This window comes from Erinaceus europaeus, chromosome 4 (genome assembly GCF_950295315.1).
Source record: "Erinaceus europaeus chromosome 4, mEriEur2.1, whole genome shotgun sequence".
Taxonomy (NCBI): Eukaryota; Metazoa; Chordata; class Mammalia; order Eulipotyphla; family Erinaceidae; genus Erinaceus; species Erinaceus europaeus.
In genome coordinates, this window is record NC_080165.1 from 112,983,937 (window position 1) to 113,006,184 (window position 22,248).

Here is a 22,248-nt window from a genome sequence, read left to right on the forward strand (position 1 = left end):
TCCTCACTCCCATCTGGGCATTAGTGCATGCTGTTCTCCTTGCCTATCCACTATGGTAACCCCCCTTGTTTTCAAAGACATTAGGGGCCTACCATCTCCAGTGTACACTTGGCCCTCTCCTTTCTACTTCCTGTCCTAGCCCTTAGCATTATCTATTTGACTCCAGCACTGATCTATAAACTGTCATCAACAAGATCATTGTTTAAACATTACACTGCTTGTGAATTTCCTACTTGAATAGTCTGGATGTTTTCATCACAAGAGTAGTGGCAAAGGGTACAATTTCTTGTATTTTGTGAATATTAGTCTTCTAAATATAATGCTGTATCACTTTCTAACTTTATCCAGTGGAAAGTAAAAACTGTGTCATTTGATATCTACCATCATCCTTTGACAAAAAAAAAAATGGGCAAGATTTGCATTAACAGTTGAGAATTTGATTTTAGTGCTTATTCTTCTTTCCCTAAATTTCCTTTTCAGCATTGTCTCAGATTTTAATCAGTGTAAGACTGTTACACTATGAAAATAAATACAACATGATAACTTTAGCAAAAGTAGGTTCTCAGCAGAAGAACTTTAGGAAAGAGGAAATATGGATATTGGGTTAAAAATATGCACATTTATTTCTAACTTCTCACATGCTCTTGCAGCCTTTTTTGGATAGAGATAGAGAGGCAGAAAAATAGAGAGAGAGAGTGTGTGGTGAAAGAGACCATGACACTGAAGCTTCCTTCAATGTGGTGGGGGCTGGGTACAAACCTAGGTTATGCACATGGCAAAACAGCACACCACCAAAGTGAGCTATTTTGCCAGCCCTCCTTGCAAAGTTTTGCTTCACTCCTGGGGCATACACTCCAATATAAAGACTACTGTTCTGCTACCCAGCAGTTTGTACAGTTGTGAGAACAATGAACTTAGAAGCACAAGGTCCTGAGTTTGATCTCTGCACTGCGTAAGCCGGAGTGATGCTATGTGGTTCTCTTTCCCTCTGTTTCTGTGTGTGCCTCCCTATTTCTCTCATTAATATTAAATAAACAAATCTTGAAAAATGACGACTGCTGTTCAGTACATAGGTGAACCTTGTGCTCTTCTGCAACCTTTTATCTATAAATATACCTTAAGCAATTCAAACACGGGCACAAAGTTTTTCTCCTCTCTGTGCCTCCAGGACAAAGCAGATGTTTAATAAAGGGTTCTTCATCCAATGAGCAAGTTAATATTGTGTCATGTTCTTATATTTCATGCTGTGGTTCCTGGTTCCTCTTTCAGACAGTGTTACTCCAAGCACTCTGGGTCAGGTTCATATAGCAGGAAGTAAAAGGGGGGAATTTCTAGCAGGTAAATATCAATAGTTCACTTCCTTACCTATAGCAGGAAGGCAAGAAGTTATGGTACAAGCTGGGTTACTGGATATAGGAACTGCAGGTACATAGGACATGATTCTTGTTTTTAAGCAAATATTCATCTCTCACAGGTACACAGCCATGGAGAAATGAACCCATATAGTATTGTGTTGCAGCTGGGAGGGAGTGTCCACTCTGTATTTGTTCTATGGGAGTACCTTTTACAGGAACTGGGAAAAGCATTATAAAGTTATGGTACAAGCGTTGAATAAATAATAAAGTGTTGAATTTATTAGGTGATCAACCTGTGCCTTTGTTCCCCTATCACAAATATTTAAAGAAGTGCTGTGTTACTGAATTCAGTTTATTTATTTTTATTTTTTTAATATTTATTTATTTATTTTCCCTTTTGTTGTCCTTGCTGTTTTTTTTAATTGCTTTTGTAGTTATTATTGTTGTTGTTATTGATGTCATCATTGTTAGATAGGACAGAGAGAAGTGGAGAGAGGAAGGGAAGACAGAGATGGGGAGAGAAAGATAGACACCTGTAAACCTGCTTCACCACCTGTGAAGCAACTCCCCTGCAGGTGGGTAGCCAGGGGCTTGAAACAGGATCCTTATGCCGGTCCTTGCGCTTGGCACCACTTGCGCTTAACCTGCTGCGCTACCACCCGACTCCCTAGGTTTTTTTTTAATTAATAAAAAGGAATATTGACAAGACCATAGGATAAGAAAGGTACATTTCCACACAATTACCACCACAAGAACTCCATATCCCATTTCCTCCCTTGATAGCTTTCCTACTCTTTACACCTCTGGAAGTATGGACCCAGGATCATTATGGGGTGCAGAAGGTGGGAAGTCTAACTTCTGTAATTGCTTCCCCTCTGAACATAGATGTTGATAGGTCGATCCATACTCCCAGCCTGTCTCTCACTTTTCATAGTAGGGCAAGGCTCTGGGGAGGTGAGGTTCCAGAACACATTAATGGGGTCCTCTGTCCAGGGAAGTCAGGTTGGTATCATGGTATAATCTGGAACATGGTGGCAGAACAAACTATAAAGCAAAACAAATTGTTGACTAATCATGAACCTAAAGGCTGGAATATTACAAATGAAGATTTGATGTCTCCATTTTGGAAAAAAAGTTAGTAGGTCTATTTTAGGTATATTCCAAGGGTCCCATGACTTTACTAGTTTTTGCCCAAGCCTGACAGATAATATGCAGGTGGACCCAGGTTATTGTCTGGGGAGATGGTGTCATATTTGGAAAAAGGACTAGAAAGCTGGATCAAGGAAGATAGTAGCTCCCAAATACGGAAAAAATATATAAATATTGTAAACTGTAAACTTCACCGGTTTGATCTGGGGCCCATGTTCAACATAGGATCCTATATAACCTCTGCATCCCTACGGGTCTGAGCTCTCATTCTGTGGTCACAGGTAGGAACATTCCAGGCTGTACTAACTTCAGGACCCATTTTCCTCGGGTAGTAAGTAGAGTATGTTGTCCAACCTCCCTTCAGAGAATGAAACATTCCCTACCATTGTTGATCCACATTGAGGTTAAAGTCCTATAGGGTCCCATAAAGGGATCCATTATGTTGTTCCTGATGGAGATGACCAATGACAGTGGAGAGAGGGATCTGTTAGAGGTCTAGGCCTATCATGTGGGATATGTGTGGGAATCCCATGACTCCCTGACTAGGGCCCCAGAAGATGGGATGGTCTGGTAGTGACTAAAGAGTTATAATTAAAGTATGCAAATCTCTTGCTTTTATCCAGCTTTTGTAGTCCTTACTTCCTTTGTCTGACAAGGTTAGCTTTGGAGTTATTGAGAGACGTGTAATAGGAAATAGTTGAGGAGGATATCTAGGTCTAAGTAGAAACTATTTCATGAGGTAGTTTATGGTATCTTTTGTGGTCTTTATACTTGCTTCATTGATCCTTCAATCTAAGCACTTAAAGCTTCAAAGTAGTAATCAAATTGAATTTCAACAGTGAGCTCAAATTGCTAATACATTTCTAATAATGACTTGTTCTTTGAAATATTAAATCTAACAACTTAGACCAGGGAGAACAGAAGCAACTAGTGGTGTTACTTTATAAGATATAGCTATATGTAAATAGCATTAAAGGACATAAATTCTGGTTAGGTCTTGTATGATAAAGCACATCCTAACAATGGAATTTTCAAAGTTAAACCAATTGCCAAATAATTTGGTTATAGCAGTAACTATCTATTGCCTTCTTAAACCCTTAGACAGCAGGAACCTTCTCCTTTCTTTGTAAAGCCCATTATTTCTCACAGGCCTGGAACCTCTAGGGTGGACCTTACATGCTGCATGCTTTTCTCAAATCATACCAACTGATATTGCATCTGCTGATCCCAACCTAAGCTGTACAGCCAGTACCACCTCTGCATGTTTCACTTCAGTGTCCAGAGATGTGAGGCATAGAATGTCAGTCCTTCAGCTTCATTACTCTCCTGAGACCTTTCCTAGCTCATAGGACTCCTTAAATTCATTTCAGATGGTGCACTTCTTCAGAAAACCTCAAAACCTAGAAATACCAGGGCCCATGAGATAGTGCCTATATAAACACATATACACAAGTTGGGGGAAAATAATACTTTAAAGCAAAAGTGCACAATAGTTTTCAGTGAATTCAGTTTTTTCTGTTTGTTTTTATTTTTTTTTTCCTCCAGGGTTATTGCTAGGCTTGGTGCCTGCACCATGAATCCACCGCTCCTGGAGGCCATTTTTTCCCCCTTTTGTTGCCCTTGTTGTTGTAGCCTTGTTATGGTTACTATTATTACCACTGTTGATGTTGATCGTTGTTGGATAGGACAGAGAGAAATGGAGAGAGGAGGGGAAGACAGAGAGGGTGAGAGAAAGATAGACACCTGCAGACCTGCTTCACTGCCTGTGAAGCAACTCCCCTGCAGGTGGGGAGCTGGGGGCTTGTTGGTATGCATGAGACCCCTTCTGTTTCATTTGGTTTAAATCCCCCCTGCTTAACACTATTCTATTTACATAACCACTTCATTCTATTTACATAACCACTGTTAACAAGTTCCACCCTCCCTCCAGGGCATTTGTGGTTCAGTGATAGGATTCTCGCCTAATCTGCCCCCTCTTTGTCACACTCTGATTTTCACCAGTCACTTTTCTCTCCACCCTCTCTATGTCACATCCTGTTTCCACCTTACTTGGCAAGTATATATAAAGACAGCATTGTGAGTTTTAGAGTACTGTACTTTGAGTTTAACTTAGCTCGTCTTAGATTGTGCTGCGTCCTGCATGAATAAAGAGATACTGCCTACAGCTCAACCATGAGTCCCTGGTCGTCTGTTACCCGCCCGTGAAGCCAGCCCAGCGAAAACAACATAACCCATCGAAAACAACAGGGGCTCAAACCGGGATCCTTATGCCTGTCCTTGCGCTTTGTGCTACGTGCGCTTAACCCACTTTGCCACCGCTCGACCCCCTGTTTTTAATTTTTATTAGTGATTTAATATTGGCTTACAAAATTAAAAGATAACAGGGGTACAATTCCCCACCATTCATTCCCACCATCACAGTTCTGTGTGCCCATTTTCTTCGTTGGAAACTACAGCAATTCTCCCAAGGTCACAGATATGGGTTGACTATTATTTCTAAATCTATCTATCAATATATCATCTATCTGTATATCTATCTATCTTATATCATCTATCTATCATCTATCTATCTTTTCATCATCTATCAATCAATCTATCCATCTATATATCTATCTGTCAATCTAGCATCTATCAATCATCTATCTATCATCTGTCAAATTTTAGCCTATTTTTTCTATGATTCTGCCTTCTATTCCTTTCTGAGTGACGCCTAAACTCATTACTAATTGCAAATGTTCTTCTTCTTTTCATCTTTTCTCTCTGAGTCCTGATGAAATTGGAGTTCAGAGTCCTCTGGTTATCTTCCCCTGACATTTCTCCCCCACTGGGGTCAGTGCCAAATCCTTTAAGGAGTGCAGAAGATGGGAGTTTTGGTTTCTGTAATTGCTTATCTGCTGGACATGAGAGTTGGCAGGTTGATCCATACATCCAGCCTGTTTCTATCTTTCCTGGTGGTGTAGGGTTTTAGAGAGATGAAATTCAGGGACACATTGGTGATAATGTCATCTTCCCAGTGAGTTCAGTATGGAATCAAAGTAACATCTGTAACATAGTGTCTGAAAGACAGTTAAGATACGAAGCAGGACAAAATGGTCACTAAATCAGGAACCAGAAAGTAGGAGTAGAGCAGTTGAGAATGGGAATTTTAGGTTGGTAAGAAGCTAGGAAGTCTATTTTAGGTATGTTACTAGGGGCCCATGACTTTAGTATTTTTTTTTATTTATAAAAGGGAAACACTGACAAAACCATAGGATAAGAGGGGCACAACTCTACACAGTTCCCACCATCAGAAGTCTGTATCCCATCCTCTCCCTTGATGACTATTGTATGCTTTACATTGGGTTGTTCTAGTTCTCCCCCGCCAAGAGAATTGGATCAGTCCAGTTAGTTTCACGGGCCGCTTGGCCCCGCCCCTAGGAACCCCGCCACAGTTCCAGAGTTCCAGAGTTGGAGAGTTCCGGAGTTGGAGAGAGTGCTTGCGCAGCCGCAAAGAGACAGCAGAGTTCTGTTTGGTGATTAGTTTGGTTTAGTTTATGAATCGTTGTTCCTGAATAAAGAAATACAGCTTCCCTGCCCAGCTGTTGTCTCCGCGTCTCTGTTACCCGCCCCTGAAGCTAGCCCGGCCGGCTAGAGCCTCCGAATTTTTACAACAGATGACTTTCCTATTCTTTAACCCTCTGGGAGTATGGACACAGGTCATTGTGGGATGCAGAAGGTAGAAGGTATGGTTTCTGTAATTGTTCCCTTTTGAACGTGGGCTTTGACAGGTCGATCCATATTCTCAGTCTGCCTCTCTCTTTCCCTAGTGGGGCAGGCTTCTGGGGAATTGGAGCTCCAGGACACTTGGTAGGGTTGTCTGTCCAGGGAAATCTGGTTGACATCATGGTAGCATGTGGAACCTGGTGGCTGAAAAGAGAGTTCACATATAAAGCCAAACAAGTTGTTGACTAATCATGAAGCTAAAGGCTAGAATAGTGCAGATGAAGAGTTGGGGAAGTCTCCATTTTGTAGATAGCCAGTAGGCCTATTTTAGTTACATTCCAAAGGATCTGTGGCTATAGTAATATTTTTTCTTTTTTTCCCCCTTGAGCCTGAAATCTGATATGCAGATGGACCCAAGTTATTGTCTGGTGAGATGATGTCATGGCTGGAAAAAGGACCAGAAAGCTGGATTAGGGGAGAGAGTAGCTCCCAAATATGGGAAAGGTCTATAAATATTGTTGACTATAAACCCCATCAATTTGATGTGATCTGGGGCCCATATTCAGCTTAGGAGCCTATGTGACCTCTGCATCCCTGTAGATCTGAGCTCACATTCTGTGGTCATGAGTAGGAACATTCCATGCTGCCCCAATATCAGAACCCATCTTCCTCAGGTGTAGCATAGAGTATGTTGTCCAGCCTCCCTTCGGAGGATGGAACATTCTCTACCATTGTTGATACATGCTGAGGGCAAGGTCCTATGGGGGCCCACAAAGGGGGTCTGTTGTGTTGTTCCTGATAGAGATGACCGGTAATAATGGAGAGAGGGATTTATCAAGGTCTAAGCCCATCATGTCTGTTTGGGAATCTCAGGACTCCCAGATTAGGGCCCCAGCTGATGGGGTGGCCTGATGGTGACTAAAGAGTTATTGTTAAAGTATGCCAGTCTCTTGCCCTTATTCAGCTTTTGCAGTCCTTGCTTTGATAAGGTTAGCTTTGTAGTGACTGAAGGAAGTGTAATAGAAAGTAGGTGAGGAGGGTTATCTCACTCTACGTAGACACTATTTCATTATGAACTTGTACTGACTCACTGCAGACTATTCTGAACTTTTGCTTTCAGGTGTATATTTTGCCCTAATTTATGGATACATGTGAACATATGCTCTATCTCATGGGATCTGGCCTATATCTAGGTTTTTGAACTTTGTTAGGAAGTGAACTATCTGGAATGGAATTAGAGAATCCTATGAAAGGAAAGATCTCACCTCTAATGAGGTAATGAGGTAATGAGGTTGAAGGGTTAACATTCCATGCCTGATGTCTCTGGCTACATTTGAAGGTCATGCTGAGGTCGTGTTCATTGTGTTGATTAGGCTGGGATCCGCAGATGCAATATCATTTAGTATGAATTGAAAGAAGCATGCAAGAAAGTGAGCTCCACTCTAGAGGTACCAGGACTGGAGAAAATATAGGCTCTATAAAGGAAGCAAGAGGTTCCTGCTGTCTTAAGGTTTAAGAAGGCAATAGATAGTTATTGCTATAATCACATTATTTGGCAATTGGGTTAACTTTGAAATGTCCCTTTGGTAGGCTTTGCTGTATCATACACAACATCACCATAATTTATGTCCTTTGACATTATTTGTATATAGCTGTGCCACTGGTTGATTCTGTTCTCCCTGGACTAAGCTTTTAAGAGAGTCAACATATCAAAGACTCAGCCTATGGTCTGTGAATAAAAAGTTTGAGACATTCAATCAATTTTCCCCTCTCGTCTTAATTGAGTAGTGATTTGTACGACTACAAATTAATAGGAGTATACATAAACACCATTTCCAGCACCAAAAGACTGTGTCCCATCCCATTTTCCCCACTCCTTTCCCCTCTCGCCCAGTGAAGCCAAACATCCACCCTCACCCTCAACCCAGGGTCTTTACTTTGGTGCCCTACTCCAAATTCAGTCAAATCCTGCTTTGAGTTTCCCTCTCTACTCTTCTTTCTCAACTTCCATTTATGATTGGGATCATCCCATACTCATCTTTATCTTCTGACATAGTTTGTTTAACATAATTACTTCTAGCTCCATCCAAGATGGGTTAGAGAAAGTGGGTTCATTGTTCTGAATAGCTGCATAGTATTCTATTGTGTATATATACCACAGCTCTCTGATATTCACCTGTTGTTGGGCACCTGGGTTGCTTCCAGGTTTTATCTATTATGAATTGTGTTGCTATGAACATAGGTGTACACATATCTTTTTGGTTGAGTGTTATAGAGTTTTGGGGGGTATATCCTTAGGAGAGGAATTACTGGGTCATATGGAAGGTCCATGTCTAGCCTTGTGAGAGTTCTCCCTACTGCTCTCCACAGAGGCTGGACCAATTTACGTACCTACCAACAGTGCAGGAGTGTTCCTTTCTCCCCACAGCCTCTCTAGCATTTGTTGCTGCTGTCCTTTTTGATGTACGCCATTCTCACAGGGGTGAGGTGGTATCTCAGTCTTGTCCTTATTTACCTTTCTCTGACAATCAGTGACCTAGAGCAATTTTTCATGTGTTTGTTAGTCTTTTGGAAGTCTTCTATAGTGAAAGCTCTTTTCATATTCTTTGCCCATTTTTGGATGGGGTCATTTGCTTTTTTTTTTTTTTTTTTTTTTGCTAAGTTTGCTGAGCTCTTTGTATATTTTGGTTATTAGTCTCTTGTCTGATGTATGGCATGTGAAGATCTTCTCCCATTCTGTGAGGGGTCTCTTTGTTTATGTGATAGTTTCTTTGGTTGTGCAGAAGTTTTTCAATTTGATGTCCCATTGGTTTGTTTCTGCTTTAGTCTTCCTTGTAATTGGGTTTATATCATCAAAGTTGTCCTTGAGGTTTAGGTGGGAATGTGTTCCACCAATGTATTCCTCTAAGTATTTGATAGTTTCTGGCCTGACATCCAGATCCTTGATCCATTTGGACTTTCTTTTGTTTCTGGTGAGATAAAGTGGTTCAGTTTTATTCTTCTGCATGTTTCAACAACTCAGTTTTCCAAGCACCATTTATTGAAGAGATCTTCCTTTCATTATTTAATGCTTTGGGCCCCCTTACCAAATATTAGATGTCCATATGTATGGAGGTTTAGTTCTGGGCTTTCAATTCTGTTTCACTGGTCTGTGTGCCTATTTCTGTTCTAGTACCAGGCTGTTTTGATGATGATGGCCTTATAATATTATTAGGGATCTGGGAATGTGATACTTCCATTTCTGTTTCTTTTCCTCAAGACTATTTTGGTGATTTTAGGTGTTTTTTGGTTCCAGATAAATGATTGTAATTTTTGTTCTATTTTCTTAAAGAAGCTTTGTGGAACTTTGATGGGTATCACATTGTATATGACTCTAGGGATAATATTCACCTTGATGATATTAATTCCTTCATCCATGAGCATGGGATGTCTTTCCATTTCTTGGTATCATTTTCTATTTCCTTGAATAGTGACTAATAATTTTCAGTATACAAGTCTTTCACTTCTTTGGTCAGGTTTATTCCTAGGTATTTTATTTATTTTGCTGCAACAGTGAATGGGAGTGATTTCTGGATGTCTTCTTCTTCAGTCTTAATGTTTGCATAAAGAATTGCCACTGGTTTTTGTACATTGATTTTGCAGCCTGACACCTTGTATACTGCCGAATATCTTCCAGTAGCTTTCTGCTGGATTCTTTCATATCATATCATCTGTAAATAGTGAGAGCTTGACTTCTTCCCTTCCAATCTGTATTCCTTTGATTTCTTTCTCTTGCCTGATTGCTATGGCAAGAACTTCCAACACTATGTTGAAGAGTAATGGTGATAATGGACAGCCCTGTCTAGTCCCCTATTGTGGGTCTGATGTGTGTTTGAGCATGGATTCCTGCCCCTTCCCCCCAGAAGCTCGTCTAAGTCTCCCCTTGGCATGCTTGCCTTGTGGTTGAGCAAGATATGGCCAGAGTATGCAGGGGAATTCCAACTTTTATCAGCCTTGCCATATCACTGACCCCTCCCCCCTTTCTGGTGGGCTCCACCTTCCTTATATTTCTATTTCCCTGTATTTGCATCACCATCCATACCCTCTCATTGCCTTGCTCTATTTCCCCTTATAAGGAGATATTGACCTCATTGGCCAGCTGGCTACTTCCCCTGCATAGCTACCCCTTTATAAATTTATAAATGTTTCAATAAAGTTGTTCTGTTCCCCACAATGGGACCCTAAAGAAGTTTGTGTATTGTCCACTGCCACGATATGCTGGAAGACCCCTTTAGTGAACTCGCTCCAGCCTTGTTCCCCCGAGGAACCCCGACAACATATCTGAGGGGCAATGATTTCGGCTTCTGTCCATTGAGTATGATGTTGGCTGTGGCTTTGCTATATGTGGAATCCACTATCTTGAGGAATTTCCCACCTATTTCCAGTTTTGTAATGTTTTGAGCATGAATGGGTGTTGGATTTTGTCAAAGGCTTTCTCTGCATCTTTAAATATAATCATGTGGCTTTTAGCTTTGCTTTTATTAATGTGGTGAATGACATTGATTGACTTATGAATGTTGAACCAGCCTTGCATTCCTGGGATGAATCCCACTTGGTCATGATGAACAATCTTTTTGATATACTGCTATATCCAGTTGGCCAAGATCTTGTTTAATATTTAGGCAACTATGTTCATCAGAGATATTGGTCTGTAGTTTTCCTTTTTTATTGTGTCCCTATCTGCTTTTGGTGTCAGGGTGATGTTGGCTTCATAGAAGGTGGAAGGGAGTGTTCCTGCTTCTTCAATCTGTGGAAGAGCTTTAGAGGTATAAGTATTAACTGTTTCCTGAAGGTTTTGTAGAATTCATTTGTAAAGCCATCTGGTCCAGGACTTTTGTTGTTGGGAAGATTCTTAAAAACTGTTCTATTATTTGTCTGTGACTGGTGCATTTAGGTTTTGTATTTCTTCTTGGTTCAGTTTTAGAAGGGCATATGTTTCTAGAAATTCTTCCGTTTCTTCCAGATTCTCTAGTTTGGTGGTGTATAGTTCTTTATAGAAGTTTCGATGATTTTCTGAATTTCTGTGGTGTCAGTACGATATCTCCTCTATTGTTACAGTTCTATTTATTTGAGTCTTCTCTCTTTTTTTAGTGAGTCTGGCAAAGGGGTTGTCAATCTTGTCTAATTTTTCAAAGAACCAACATTTGGCTTCATTGATCTTTTGTATGGTTCTCTTATTTTCGATGTTGTTTATTTCTGCTGTAATTTTAGTTATTTCCATCCTTCTGGTTGCTTTAGGGTTCCTTTATTTCTCTTCCTCTATGTCCTTAATGTGTGTGGTAAGGTCGTTTATTTGAGCTTTATCTTGTTCTCTAATGTGCGATTGTATGGCTATGAATTTCCCTCTCATTACTGCTTTAGCTGTGTCCTAAATATTTTGATAGTTTCTGTCTTCATTTTAATTTTTTTCCAGGAATATTTGAATTTTTTTACTTGAGTGGCTCTTTGACCCAGTGGTAAGTAAGCAGCATGTGGTTGAGTTTCCAAATTTTGTGACTTTTAATAACTTTCTGCTTGTTGTTGAATGTTAGCTTACTCCACTGTGGTCTGAGAAGATATTTGGGATGATATTAATGCTCTTGAATTTGTTGATACTGTCTTTGTGTCCTCACATGTCGTCTATCCTTGAGGATGTGCTGTGTGGATTTGAAAATAATGTGTATTCTAGTTTTTTGGGGTGAAGAACTCTAAAAATGTCTAGGAGGTCTAATCTGTCCATCTCTTCATTTAATTCTCTTGTTTCTTTGTTTATTCTCTGCTTTGTTGATCTGTCTAGGTGTGAGAGTGGGATGTTTAAAGTCTCCCACTATTATTGTATTACTATTGATGTATTTTTGTAGATCTTTCAGTAGGGGTTTGATGTATTTAGATGGGCCCTCATTGGGTGCTTAGATATCAAAAAAAAACTAGTATAGACACTGGACCTTTGGAATATAACTAAAATATGCTTACTAGCTATCTACAAAATGGAGGACTTCCCCAACTCTTCATCTGCACTATTCCAGCCTTTAGGTTCATGATTGGTCAACAATTTTGTTGGCTTTGTATGTTAACTTTCTTTTCAACCACCAGGTTCCAGATGCTAGCATGATGCCTAACAGACTTCCCTGGACAGACAACCCCACCAATGTGTCCTGGAGCTCTGCTTCCCCAGAGCCCTTCCCCAATAGGGAAAGAGAGAGGCAGGCTGGGAGTATGGATCGACCTGTCAATGCCCATGTTCAGCAGGGAAGCAATTACAGAAGCTAGACCTTCAACTTTATACATTGCACAATGACCTTGGGTCCATACTCCCAGAGGGTTAAAGAATAGGAAAGCTTTCGGGGAGGGGCAGGGATAAATAGTTCTGGTGGTGGGAATGACCCATCTCCCTCAGGTGTAGTATAGTGTATGTTGTCCAGCTTCCCTTTGGAGGGTGGAACATTCTCTACCATTGTTGATCCAAGTTGAGCACAAGATCCTATGGGAGCCCACAAAGAGGTCTATTGTGTTGTTCCTGATAGAGATGACTGGTAACAATGGAGAGAGGGATTTATTCGAGGTCTAAGCCCATCATGTCTGTTTGGGAATCTCAGGACTCCCTGAATAGGGCCCCAGGTGATGGGGTGGCCTGATAGTGCAGAGTCCCAGCAGCAGTGGAGAAGCACATGGTGTGGTGATTTGCCCGTTCGTGAGTAAAGATAAAACTGTAGCTTCTCAGCCCAGCTGTGTGTCTCCGAGTCTCTCTACCGCTGCAATGCTAGCCCGGCCAGCTGGAGCCTCCGAAGCCTTAACAACAAATGGCGCCCACATGGACCTGACCTGCTCATCTCTCAGATAAGTGAAGACAATTTGGCTACCTATGTACTATGGCCTTCTCTTCTGCTTGTGAAGAGATCTCCAAAGGCCTCTGCCCTTTCCTTACGAGACTGTTTTGCTTTTTCTGGAACATTTATCTCTGGACCACTCTGTGGTTTCTGCCCAACGCCAGCCCACAGGAGCCCAATGCCAGCCCGCATGAGCTGGCTTTCCACTGCATGGCGCGGGGCATTGGGCGCCAGCTCCCTCCATGCTGCTCGGCCACTGGGAGTAGGGCAGCAGACATGGCAGGGCCATGGGGCAGGGCCACGGCGGCCTATCCTGGCTGCCACCCTGGGGCACCTTGGCCTGCGCCTTCTGCACAGCTGGCCCACCTGCCCTCGTGCTATGAAGTCTGGACAGATCCCGGACCACCTGGAGACCGCGGGCTCCCTACTGAAACTGGGCCCCCTGGCCGAGATCTCCAGCTTGGGTCTGAAGGCAGACAAGCTAGAATACGCAGAGATTCATCCAGAGATCGCAACCTACAATTCATAGAAGTGGAGCTGAGCGGGAATGGAGCTGTGCGGGAAGCCACCTCCAGATGGTGACCCCCCCCAACAACTAAGACAGTACAGATCTAAATTCGTGTTTAAAATGACATGTCTTCGCAACAAAGGTTTCTCTCCTTGTGTATTAAAGACCATGTGTATTAACAACCACCAGGAGCAGCACATTCATAGTGTGGCCACTGAGCCCTAGCAGCAACTCAGGTGGTAATTTAAAAAATATAATCAAAGGGAGCCAGGTGATAGCACAATGGGTTAAGTTCACATGGTGAAAAGCACAAGGACGGACATAAGGATCCTGGTTCAAGGCCCCGGCTCCCCACCTGCAGGGGAGTCACTCCACAGGCAGTAAAGCAGGTCTGCAGGTGTCTATCTTTCTCTCCCCCTCTCTGTCTTCCTCTCCTCTCTCCATTTCTCTCTGTCCTATCCAAAAAAAAAAATAAACAAACAAACAAAAAAAGACCATGTGTATGTGTGTGTTTAAAGTTTGGTAACATTAACTTTAAGGTTAAAAATATAACTTTAAGGCTATATTCTTACCGGATAGAGTTAAAGGAAAAAGGTTTTCAACATAATTCTCATAAAGATAAAATTAACTTACATTTAAAGTCTGAGGTAAAAATTAGTTTAAATATCAATATATTTTAACCAAGTTGGTCTAAACAAAACCTGCAGACACCTAGGGTGTGTCTCCATCTTGAATGGGTGTAACAAAAGGTTAAATAGACTTGTTGATATGTAAAACTCTCGATTACCTTCTCTATTAGAAATGGTAGATTACACAATGGCTATGCTAATGATTCTCATGCCTGAGGTTTTCTTTCCTTGATTCTTATGTCTACCTTTTCACATTCTATTGTTTAAACTTTAAACAACCTTAAAATCATTCTAAAAAAGACTTTATCAATTGTGATAAGCTTCTAACCTGCTACAAGTTTTGTTTCATAAGTAAGTGAATTGCAGCTGCCAAGTTCTCTACAGAAAAACAGAATTCCGATGGCTGACATTCCCCATTGAGACAGACGTACAACAGTTCACCCCCTGGCAATTCTTTGGTGGACATCTGCTTTGGACTTCTATCGGACTCACTGGTACACCTTGGACACTTTGCACAAAACTAGCAACTTCCCTTATGCTGCTGCGTTTCCCAAAGATTGACTGCAGTCATGCCTTGGGACTCTAGGCCTCACCCTCCCCCCATGCTAGAAAATGCCTGTCGAGGAAAGTACGCCCCCCCAGAGGCAGGAAATGTTTTTTTTTAAGCTGATAAAGTTTTGCCCAGAGGCAAAAAATGGCCCCCTCAGGCCTTCCCTTGGCAGCACACTGGTTCTCGTTGTCCGCTTACATGTATCTCCATGTTTGTGCCAGTTTCTTTTTTTTGAAAATGCCTGTAGATATAGGTTTCTGTTCACCCCACACCCTGCCAGGAGCCATTTCTCTGCTTGATAGATGATAAGCTTTGAAACAATGGAAGCCCTCGAGACAAGTGTTAATTCCCCGCTGGGCAGGCCATTTCCCCTCAGGTAAACCATTTATCAGTAATCAAGTGAGTCAACACACAGTTGTGGTAACAAACATGGTTTCAGCCATTTGTTGCAAGGAACATTCCACTTTGAAGTTTGCTCCCCCCCGCTCCAGCATTCCCTCTCCTTCCCCAAAGCCTTATAATGCCTGTGAACACAATAAAAATTTGCAGCTTGATCAGAAACTTGTCTTGCTGTCATACTTTCATGTCTCATGTCCCTATCATTCCAGGTCTTTTAGGTTCCTAGCCCCTGTTCACCGCCCTGCTGGTCGGGGCATTCTGTATCTCCATGTTTGTGCCAGTTTCTTTTTTTTGAAAATGCCTGTAGATATAGATTTCTGTTCACCCCACACCTCTGATACTGTGGTCATTTAGTTAAAAAGAAAAGGGGGAATTGTTTTATGCTTTACATTGGTTTGGTCTAGCTCTCTCCCCACCAGAAAAATTGGTTTGGCCCCTGCTAGTTTTGCGGGCCCGCTTGTCCTCACCCCAAGGGAACCCCTACAGAGTTCCAGAGTTCTTGGCACTGCCGTGTGAGGAGAAGGATGCAGGAGAGTTTTGTGTGGTGGTTAGTTTAAGGGTCTCTCTCTGCCACTAGAGGAGACAGACAGGAGAGCACATGTTTGCCCACTCGTGAATAGAGATATACAGCTTCTCAGCCCAGCTGTGTGTCCGCGAGTCTCTGTTCACCACCGCAAAGCTATCCCGGCCTGCTGGAGCCCCCCGAAACATTAACAACATCATTGTTAAAGTATGCCAGTCTCTTGCCCTTATTCAACTTTTGTAGTCCTTGCTTTGATGAGGTTAGCTTTGGAGTGAGTGAGGGAAGTGTAATAGGAAGTAGGTGAAGAGGGTATCTAACTCTAATTAGAAACTATTTCACTGGGCACTTTATGGTGTGTGTGTGTGTTTTGTTATTTATTTATTGCTAGGGCTTGGTGTTGATACTATGATTCCACCAGTGCTTTCAGTCATTTTTTCCTTTTTTTTTTTAATTTGATAGGTCAGGGAGAAGTCTCTCAACTAGGGAGTTGGCAGGAAGCTCATTTCACAGAAGCACACATTGCCATGATTAAGGACCCAGGTTTAAGCACCTGGCCTCCACCTGCAAGGAGGAATTTTCTTGAGTGGTGGAACAGTGCTGCAGGTGTCTCTCCTCTCATTCTTTTTCTCCTTCTCTCTCTCTCTCTCTCTCTCTCTCTCTCTCTCTCTCTCACTGCCTTTCACCTCTACAAAGAAAAAAAAAACAGAAGAAGAAAAGGCCACCAGGAACAGTGGAGTCATTGTGTAGGCCCTAAGCACCAGTCATAAATTATGTGCACACACATTTATCTGCTAGGGAAGAGAGAGTGATCTTATTTGTTTTACAAGAAATAGATATGAGAATTTTCACTGTTTAGGCATGATACATGGCTCAATTATAATTCTGAATTTTTCAATTTTTGTTATTATCTTTAATTATTTATTGGATGGAGACAGTCAGAAATGGAGAAGAATGGAGGAAATAGAGAGGACGAGACACCTGCAATACTACTTCACAACTTGCAAAGCTTCTCTCCTTGCAGGTAGGGAATGGGGGCTCAAACCTGGGTCCTTGTTCATTGTAATATGTGCGTTCACCCAGGTGTGCTTCCACCCTGCCCCTAATTTCGATTTCTTCTACTTGTAGTATTTACTGGAGAATTTCCAAATACTACTACTACTACTACTAATAATAATAATAATTAATAGTTTAAATAAAGCATGTATTTTGCCAATGAAGTAGCTCACTCACTGTGCTCTTTTGCCATGTGTGCAACCTAGGTTCCAGTCTCGTCCCCACAACTTTTAACAAAGCTTTGATATTGTGGTCTCTTTCACTATCTCTCTGTCTTCTGTAAAAATACATACATATATATACATATATATATGTATATATATATACATATACATAAAATTTCTCTGTTCTTAAATATTTAAAGAGTGAAAGTAAATGCAACTAACTTTCTAACATGGTTTTGGAATAAGAAAAGGAGAGGATCAATGAGTACAAGTTAAATAAAAGTACATTGTCACTCTTCTTATTGATGATGAGTTACAGAAAGGTTTTGGGTACCACTACATAGGAGATGAGAACTCTTGTGGAGAAAACATCATAATAGGGACAAGAGGGCAGGTGGCCTATATAAAGGAAAAAGAGAGTCAGTAACAAACTCACTTTACAGTTCAATTCAAAGACATCAAAGTGTTTTGATTGCACTCAAGTTTTCATTGTACTTTTTTTGAAAATTATATCATGGGGCAGTTGGGGGGCTTGGTGGTGGCACACCTAGTACCATGCTCAAGGACCCATATTCAAGCCCCCAATCCCCACCTGTGGGGGGGCACTTCAGAAACAGTGAAGCAGGTCTGCATGTGTTTATCTTTCTCTGTCACTATCTATCACATCCACTCCATCTCTCTCAACTTCTCTCTGTCACATCCAATAAAATAAAAGGAAAGAAGAAAAGAAGAGAGGAAGAAAGAGAGAAAAGAAAAGAAGAGCATAGAAAAGAAAAGAGGAAGGAAAGAAAGAAGCAAAGAAAGAAAGAAAGAAAGAAAGAAAGAAAGAAAGAAAGAAAGAAAGAAAGAAAGAAAAAGAAAGAAAGAAAAAGGGAGTCGGGCTGTAGCTCAGCGGGTTAAGCGCAGGTGGCGCAAAGCACAAGGACCGGCTCTTAAGGATCCCGGTTCGAACCCCCGGGTCCCCACCTGCAGGGGAGTCGCTTCACAGGTGGTGAAGCAGGTCTGCAGGTGTCTATCTTTCTCTCCTCTTCTCTGTCTTCCCCTCCTCTCTCCATTTCTCTCTGTCCTATCTAACAACGACAACAACAATAATAACTCCAACAATAAAACAACAAGGGCAACAAAAGGGAATAAATAAAATAAATATTAAAAAAAATTTTAAAATAAAAAAAAGAAAGAAAGAAAAAGACAGGAAGGAAGAAAGAAAGAAAGAGGTGGTGGATTCATAGTGCTGACACTGAGCCACAGAGTACTGGTGACAATAACAAAATATAAATTATGGATATATAATAGAGTTATGACTTTCAGTATTTTGGATTCAGTCTGATACAAGCTGTACATAACCCCTGATGTAATAATGAGTACAGCTGGAATCAGGGCTCTGAAGAGATTGTGAGATGAAGACCCTCATCAACTCATTGAAGACTTGGTGGTCTTGGTAGTGGTGGTTGGAAGTTACCAGATGGGAGTACAGTATGGGTGTGTGAGTGAGGTTGCTTTGAGATTAAATGCAAATAGCCATCATGATTCACTCGTAAAGAAAAAGCTCTTTAAAAAAGTCATATTGCTAAGTATGGAAACTACAAATTCTCTTGTTTAGGTTCAAGGTACTGCTGTTTATCTCATTTGCAATGGAAACCAATCTCTTGTTTCAAAGAACACAATATTTTTTCCACGTAGGTAACACATTTGCATAATTCAAAATTCAGAGTGATGGGAACTCTTATACACTCTTGGTGGGGATGTGAACTAGTGCAACCACTATTCCTAAAAACTAAAAACAGAACTACTGAATTGTCCAGCAACTCTACTTCTGGGTATTTACTCAAAGATAATAAAAATACTAATCACGAAAGATATAAGCACTCAAATGTTCACTGAAACATATGTATAATACTTAAGATTTGAAAACAAATTAAGTGTCCATCAAAGGATAATAGAATGCATACATTGTTCCTGGTGGGCTTTTTATTTTAATTTTTATTGATAAAAAGGAAACACTGAAAAAAATAGCATAAGAGGAGTACAACTCCACACAATTCCTACCACCAGAACTCTGTATCACATCCCCTCCAGTGATAGCTTTCCTCTTCTTTATCCCTTCTGGAAATATGGACCCAGGGTCATTATGGGGTTTAGAAGGTAGAAGGTCTGGCTTCAGTAACTGCTTCCCCACTGAACATGGGCATTGGCAGGTCAATCCATACTTCCAGTCTGTCTCTCTCTTTCCCTAGTGGGGCAGGACTCTGGGGAGGTGGGGGTCCAGGACACATTGGTAGGGTCATCTGCCCAATGAAGTCTGGTTGGAATCATGCTAGCATCTGGAACCTGGTGGCTGAAAAAAGAGTTAACATATAAAGCCAAACACATTGTTGAGTAATCATGCAGCTAAAGGCTGGAATAGTGCAGAAGAAGATTTGGAGGTCTCCGTTTGGTAGATAGCCAGTAGGCCTATTTTAGTTATATTCCAAAGGGCCCATGACTATACTAGTTTTTTTTTTTTCTGAGCCTGATATCTGATATGCAGATGGACCCAAGTTATTGTCTGGTGAGATGATGTCATGGCTGGAAAAAGGACCAGAAAGCTGGATTAGGGGAGAGAGTAGCTCTCAAATATGGGAAAGGTGTATTAAAATTGTTGACTGTAAACCCCATCAATTTGATGTGATCTGGGGTCCATATTCAGCTTAGGAGCCTATGTGACCTCTGCATCCCTATAGATCTGAGCTCACATTCTGTGGTCATGAGTAGGAACATTCCATGCTGCCCCAATATCAGAACCCATCTTCCTCAGGTGTAGCATAGAGTATGTTGTCCAGCCTCCCTTCGGAGGATGGACATTCTCTACCGTTGTTGATACATGCTGAGGGCAAGGTCCTATGGGGACCCATAAAGGAGTCTATTGTGTTGTTCCTGATAGAGATGACCGGTAACAATGGAGAAAGGGATTTATTCAAGGTCTAGGCCTATCATAACTGTTTGGGAATCTCAGGAATGTCATTGTTAAAGTATGCCAGTCTCTTGCCCTTATTCAGCTTTTGCAGTCCTTGCTTTGGTAAGGTTAGCTTTGGAGTAAGTGAAGGAAATGTAATAGGAAGTAGGTGAGGAGGGTATCTAAGTCTAAATATAAACTATTTTACTGGGCACTTAATGGTGCCTTTTTAGGTCTTTCTACTTGCTTGCTGCATATATTGACTCACTGTAGACTATTGTGGTGGGATTTATTTTCCTTTCTTTTCTGATAGAGATAGAGGTAAAGAGAGAGAGAGAGAGAGAGAAAGAGAGAGAGAGAGAGAGAGCAGATGAAAGGAGAGAAAAAGAAAGATATCTGTAGCACTGTTCCACCACTTGTGAAGCTTCCTCCCTTGCAGGTGGCATGTAGGGGCTTTAACACAGATCCTTGTAAATGATAATGCATAGAGCCTTCCTTAAGTATTTCTTTAAAAATTTTTTTATTATATTTATTTATTGGATAGAGACAGGCAGAAATAAAGAGAGAAGGGGGCAATAGAGAGGGAGAAACACATATAGACACCTGCAGCCCTGCTTCACCACTCGTGAAGCTTTTGCCCTGCAGGTGGGGGCCGGGGGTTCAAACCTGTGTCCTTGCGCATTGTAATAGTGCACTCAGCCATGTGCACCGCCACCCAACCTTTAGTATTTCTTTATGCATATACAAAGAGAAAAGAATAGAACATATTCTTATCCACTGTCTGCATTTCATTAGGAAAAATGTGGCATATATAATACACTGTTTCCTATCTTATCTTCTTAACAATATACCCCCTCTGTATTTCTCTTCCTTTTTGATAGTGGATGATAGTCTTTCTATTTAGTTTAATCAGTTTATTGAGGAAATATTGATTTACAGGACTGCTAATGTAACAGGAGTTATAGTTTCACACCTTCCCAAGAAAAATGTCAGCACATTTTATCTAACTTGCATTATCCTTCCTCTTCTTCCTCACTTTAGAATTCTTGGCTCTGCTAAAATAGACCGCAGTTTATAATTTATTTATTTATTATTATTATTTATTATTGGATAGAGTTAGAGAGAAATTGAAAGCAAAGGGCGAGATAGAGAAGGAAAAAGACAGAGAGACAGTTGCAGCACTGTTTCACTACTTATGAAGCTTTCCTCCTGAAGGTGGGGACCAGGGACTAGAAGCCCAGTCTTTGTGCACTGTAATCTGTATGCTTAACCAGGTGCAACATCACCAGTCTCCTTGACCACAATTAATTAATGATCCTCCCTGTATTTACCATTTATTTCTGTTTAAACTTCAGTGTAATTTTATTGTCATTAGAGTATATTTTTCCATTTTCCCAAGATAGGTGTTTGTACATTCCTCCCCCACAAAAATTCATCCTAGTCTATTTTAGGGTTTTAGATTTCTAATCTCTTGTTAGTGCTCCTCCCTTTCCCTTATTGAGTCACTGGGATGGCTATGACTCTGTCCATTGAGATGACATGCTAATTTGTTCTTTATTTTGTTTCTGAGATTCCAAACATGAGTGAGACTGTCCACTATTCATCCTTTCCCTTCTGGTCTTTTTTTTTTTTTTTTTTTTTTTTTTTGCATCCGGCTCCATCCATGTTATAGTAAAAGAGATTTTACCTTTTCTTATAGTTGAGTAATATTTTCTTGTGTGCACACCAACCTGTTGTTGGATACTTGGATTGTTTCCATATCTTAACTCTTTCAAATAGTGTTGAGTTGAACATAAATGCCCATAGGTCTTTTCAATATTTGATTTTTTTGTGTTAAGAGCTTGACTAAGTTAACCTTTTCTGACTCATTTCTTGATAACTCTACCTTTGTGAACATTTTCAAGTGATATTCTCTCCCCCCCAACAAAACAGTGATTCATAAATTTAGTTCTCCCTCCCCACTCCCCAGAATTAGCCTACCTACAGTTAATTCTCACTCTTGGATCTCCCATCGTAACGGATGATTTTGAGCTAATCCTGTTTGTACAATGGTGTGTGTGTGTTCTCTCATTTACATTGGTCCACTATAGGGAGTCTGAGTCTGTTGAATTTTGGATAAAGAACAAAAGACATTGCTGGGTTCATTGGTATTTGCTGTAGAATCACCCAGCCCTCTTCCAGAAAACCTTCATATTTTTTTCTACATTGCATACATTATCAGCTCAAATTCTTCCATATTTCATCATATTTTTTTCTGGAAATATCTTTAGTTAAAACTACTTTATTTATTTTTTTCTTTATTGTATTCTTTCTTGTTCAAAAGTTCCAGCTGAGTATGGATCTTACTTACTTTGTTTAACTGTTATATTCACTACATTCAGAACATGGTAGACCCTTCATAGATATTTGTTGAGTTTTATTCATAGAGTTCATCTTCTG